At 40.8% G+C, this 5,901-nt stretch overlaps 1 non-coding gene across 1 annotated transcript; it reads right to left on the bottom strand.

Moving 5' to 3' along the window:
• Positions 1–3,916: 3,916 nt before the first annotated feature.
• On the bottom strand, positions 3,917–3,991 carry trnae-uuc (transfer RNA glutamic acid (anticodon UUC)). The gene has a single exon. It is a non-coding gene; the product is annotated as a tRNA-Glu (tRNA).
• Positions 3,992–5,901: the final 1,910 nt, after the last annotated feature.

Here is a 5,901-nt window from a genome sequence, read left to right on the forward strand (position 1 = left end):
CGAATAGCCGGTTTCCACCCTATAGGGATTGTACGATACCCTCAATAGTAACCATGGCAACAGAGATATTTCAGAAGTTGGTCTTACCAAATTCAGAAATATGGAATCAAATGCCCAGTCAGTGATGACCCCAACGGCTGCACTCCCTCACTTTCTGATCTTCCATAAGTAACCGATGCCTCTCTTCTGACGGAAAATACCAACTAATATGGAGAGATTATTTACTCACTCTCTTCGATAATGAAATAGCTTCCATTGCACCCAGACTAACTTCACAACATCTTCATTCACAGAACACCTGGCAGGTCCTGGACCTGGTTGTGAATGCTGAAAGGTAACTTGCATCATAACAGCAGTGCAAAAACAGGCCATTTGGCTGAACTGCTCCATGCTGCTCTCCACACTTCTCCCACCATGCTCCAAATTCTTAATGTGCCTCTTTGTGCCCTTTCTGACATCTAACTTTCTCTCAAATCCATCTCTGCTATTCTTCTCAACTCGTCCTGGTAGCAGCAGCTTCTGCAATCTGACTGCTGCGAGCAACAAAGCTTCTCCTGATTTCTTTATTGGATTTATTAGTGATCATCCACATTTAAGATGTAGTTGTGGACTCTTCCAACATTCCCCATCAAGCAGAAAAAGCACAACAATATTGAAAGGCACGCTTTTCCCGTTTCATGCATTTACAAACATTTTGCACAGTACAATCACCTTTCGTCTCTTGTCGAAGTTGATCAAGCCATTCTGTAAGAAATAGACATGAACAAAGAAAATTAATTCAATATATATAAAGGTCAAATGGTACTATGAGATCATGAAATTTAACAGATCAGCAGTGAAATACAAACTCTGTAAACTTGTTTCAATTTTAGGAAATAGTCAAAGGTCAAACACAAATGATCGATCATTCCACCAGGTTTATATTTTGGCCATTACATAGAGCCCTTTGTTCCACTCAAATGGATCAGTACCAAGCTGATGCCATTCTCAGCTGCTCAACTGCACAATAGGCAGTGACGTCCAGCTAACAAATTTACCTGGACAAAATAAAAATGATGCGCAGTTTATCCAACCTTTAGAAAAACTAAACCTGTATTCAATCAACTGCAAAGCCTTTTGCATGTTTCTTTATTTACATATTGTTTGATTTGCAACACAAAGCATCACATTATTCTCATCAGTATCATTAATCATACTTATTAGTTTCTTTTATTGCGATGAGCAGCTTGCAATGAAACTGTAACAATAGTGCTCATCAGCAAATAAGGAATCCAAATCTTGTAAAACAGACTTACGAAACGATAATTGGGGAAAGCCGAATCCAATTTTGTTAAGTCCGTGAAGAAAGTTCCCAGGTATGGTACAATTCCCTGAACTACACCCTAGAAAAGTGAGGTGAATTTATTTCATCCATTGTGAACGCACTGTCATATTTCCCAAACATACTCCTCCATGCCTTATTTATACCATTTATCATGCAACTAAATCTAATTAGAATGAAAATTTCGGACTCAATTTTTGACACAGTTACACAGTGGAATACAAAGTTAGATCTATAAACGACAGGCAAGTTCAGAGTTTTGATCCCTGATCTGTGAACTGTCAACCAAACTCAATGTTTGTGTAACTTCATCATTTGGAGATGGGAAATTTTCTAATTGCTGTGTGATTTTGCCTGAAGATGGAAACAATTTATCGCACCTGATTTCCAAACGTTTGACTCAGTAAGGTTAACCCTTATTTTTCAAAACTCAAGAATATAATTCTACTCAATGTCTTTTCATAGGACACCTTTCTGACCCCAAGAAATAATTTAATGGTCTCAGACTGCTTAAGGAGCTAAAAGCCTAGGAGATACACCGGAATTGGCAAACTGGAACCAAAACTGACTTTGCGACTGGAAGTATGTGTGATTTTTGAAGAGCATTTTTGCAACTTGAAGCATTCATCCAGCAGCATACCGCAGTGTAAAGTGATGGTTCTTGTTGTGTGTACATTAATTTTCAAGGCACAAAAGCTACAAGTGTGAACAGCAGGTTCACAGGTGCCACAAGAATTGGCGATGTGGTAAACAGCAAAAAGCCTTAGTCTCCAGGATTACACACATGGGCTGGTTAGAAGGCCTGAAAAGAGGCAAATAGAATTCTATCCTGAAAAGTGTCAGGCGAAGCGTTTTGGGAGGACAAATAAGTCAGGACAAGACATGTTAAATGGAAGTTTTAGAATGTACAGAGAATCACGAGGACCTTGCTGTGCGCATAAGCATATTCTTGAAGGCAGGAGGACCTGTGGATAAGGTGGTAAAAGCACCATATTGGACACTTGCCTGAATATAAGAGCGGACGTAAATAAAATTAGTTGAGCCACAGTTAGAACACGGTGTGCCTAGAGACTAAAGCATTTTGCTATTTACCACACCTCCCATTCTTGTGTCATCTGTGAGCCTGATGTTCATACTTGTATCTTTTGTGTCTGGAGCATTAAAGTACACACAGCAAGAACTATCACTCTACCCTGTGCTACACTGCTGAATGAAAGCTTCAAGTTGCAGAAATGTTCTTCAAAAGTCACGCTTACTTCCTGCCAAAAGCTAATTTTGATTCCAATTGACTAATACAGCTCGGGCGGGAACATTTCAGTTATAGAAAGGGGCTAAATTCACGTGGGACAATCTTCACTGCAACAAAGACACTGAGGAGGAACCTGGTTGAGGTTCAAAGAGTTCTGAGGGATTTGGCTAAGCATGAGGAAAAACTTTATTCCCTGTCTATCAATATCAGGGCTTACAGTTTTAATACAACAAGCAGGCTATTTTGAGGGGATTTGTTCAAAAACTTTTCACCCAGAAGTGGTGGGTTTCTGGAACGCACTGCCTAAAAGGGTGGTCCAGGCAGGAACCCTTGAGACACTGAAGAACAATTTTGATGAACTCTTGAAACGCCATTGCCATCAAAACTCCTGGGTAGGGGTAGGGGTTGTGGAATTTTGTCGGAATGATACCTACAGTTGAGGCAGGGGATCCCAGTTCAGTCCAACCTCCTTCAGAATGGAGTCATAAGCTTGGCTGAATGGGTTGACAAAAACGCCAATAAATGCAAATTCTTTAAAGGGGTAGAAAAACAAAGTTGCTGGAAAAGCTCAGCTGCTCTGGGAGCATTTGTGAAGAAGAAAACTGTGTTAATGTTTTGGGTCTGGTGACCCTTCATCAGAGCTCTATAAAGGGGTCTTGTGGTTCAGTGGTAGCCTCCCTACCGCTGAGCCAGAAATCTGAGTTTGAGTTCCACCTCTGCCAGACAAGTGTCATCATGTGTCACAACATGTTGATGAAGAATACCTAGAAGGCGATGGGCTAAGTTCTACAAAATGGGATCAGAATAGGTGGGTGCTTTATGACCAGCGCAGACACAAGGGGCAGTGCTGCAAAAATTCTCGTCATGTTGCCTCATTCATGATGGCTAACCGAGTTATTAGGTAACCCGGGTTTAGTTCTTCCTTCGCTACACAAAAAGGGAACACCAGATGAGTACCTGAATCTCTGCCATTGTGAGCGTCGGCATATTTCAATGCTTGAGCCAAGATGTTGTATTGAGATTAAATTCCATTCCCCACAGTGTAGACACAGGCCCTTCGGCTCACCAATTTCACACCGCCACTTGAAACATCCCACCCAGAACCATCCCCTACAGCTCACACACCCCTGAACACAACCAGCAATTCAGCATGGCCAACCCACCTAGCCTGCACATCTTTGGACTGTGGGAGGAAACCAGAGCACCGGGAGGAAAACCATGCACACACGGGGAGAATATGCAATCTCCACGCAGACAGTCACCCGAGGTTGGATTCGAACCTGGGTCCCCGGCACTGTGAGGCCGCAATGCTAACCACCGAGCCACTGAGCCACCCCAAAATGTGCTGCACTGACCGGGAATCGAACCCAGGCCGCAGCGGTGAAAGCGCCGAATCCTAACCACTGGACCACCAGTGATGCTAACCATCTCTCAAAGACAGCAAGAACTGCAAATGTTGGAGTCAGAGTCAATACAGTGTGGTCCTGACCTGACACGTTGATTTTCTTGCTCCTCTCATGCTGCCTGACCTGCTGAGTTCCTTCAGCTCCACACTGTATTGACTGTTGTATTTATCCATCAGACCATGGGAAATGTTTGTGCATACCTGCCTGGCCTCGCAGATTTACTTCCGTTCAATGTAGAAATATTCTACCCACAACCCAACACACTGATAGATATGCAACAAGCAGCATGGTTATAGCTTCAAACATATAACCAAACATGTTCAATGGCTTAAGTAGCAGCAATGCTGATAACTTCCCTTTAGTTACCCGGAGAACTGCTTTACAGCATAGTTATAACAAAGATACACCATTACGGAAAGATAAATCAGATTTATTTGTAAAGCTTCAAGATTAACTGCTTCAACTTGAGAACGTTTCATTCCAATATTAAACATAAAGGGATGATTACCTTCTTCTTTGTTGCTTTCAGTGTTTTGTGTGTCAGTATTTTGTTCTCTTTCAAGGTGCTGTTGAGGGCGACAAATTTTGAAGCTCCATCCTGAAAATGTACATAGAAAACCAGCTATTCATTCACTGCATCTAATCTATATCTCCCATAATATCAAATGAGATAACAGAAGAGATTTCAAAACTCAAGCTTTTATTGTAAAAACATTTTACAACGCTAAAGCCTTATGTCAACATTTGGCCAATTCGAACTCAAGAGGTGATAGCCAGGCAATGATATTTGGAAGTGATATTACAATTTATCCCACGCACAATAGTTTATCACAAAACTAGTATCAATGTTTAACCCATAAAACAATCACTTGGCAACTATTTCAGATTCCCATCCAAGTGTGCAAATCAAATTGTTGGACATGGTGAAGTTGCTGCTTCAAACTGCATTTAAAATGAGGTTTCAAATTATATTTTCTGAGATTTAAAAACACAACAGTGAAAATGATGATTGCTGGCTCACTCAGGTGAAATTCACCAGACAGTCACATTTGGGGAAGTATTTTCAGAAAATACGCTATGGTATATCAAGGTGGTATCTTATCACTACACTCAGTGTCAACTAAGGATCGACAGTAAGTGTTGATATGGTGGCCTTGCGAATGGCACACCCATATAAAGTAAAGCTTAGCAAGCCATATTGCCAGAGAACATCTGTGTAATATGCTTAAAGATTAACGAACCATGCATCGATATTCACTGTACAATCTGGGAGACAGCATTATGGAAGTTAAACAACTGTCCAATCTTGAACTCAGATTTTCCCATGTATATTTATAGAAATTGACACCACAAAAGCAATCATCCTGCACAACACACGTTTTTGATTATTAAAAACAAATCTACTTTTAGATTCAAGCCAGATATGAAAAGTAATTTGGAATTCTGCACTGTGCACCAATCGCAAACATAATAAACAAGGTGTGACAGCAGCACCGTAGAAATTATGGAGCCAGCAGATGGACAGCAATGCAAAAACATCGTCAACCTCAACTAGAACTTTCAGCAGTATGAAAAACGGAGTGTCTGTCAAATTGTTAACAACCCAACATGAATGCTGCATTTCGTCCTCTTCAAGTACCACCTTCAAACTGCTTTGATTTAATCTAAGAATGATTCAACAGAAAACTTGCATCTTGCCTCCTTACTGTCCTGGACACACTAGTTTGGTCAAGTGACATCAAAATGTTTATAACTAACAAATTATTTTGTTACTTTGTAAAATTCAGGAACAAAATGACTGGGCAAACAGCATGACAAACAGAGTGAGGAGGAATGTCTCGAAACCTGGTAAAACAATATGCTTTTTGAGAAGGTTTTTGAAGTTAGTTTGAAATGTCAGTGGTGGTCCAAGCTAGTTGAAACTA

The sequence above is a fragment of the Stegostoma tigrinum genome, chromosome 8, assembly GCF_030684315.1.
Source record: "Stegostoma tigrinum isolate sSteTig4 chromosome 8, sSteTig4.hap1, whole genome shotgun sequence".
NCBI lineage: Eukaryota > Metazoa > Chordata > Chondrichthyes > Orectolobiformes > Stegostomatidae > Stegostoma > Stegostoma tigrinum.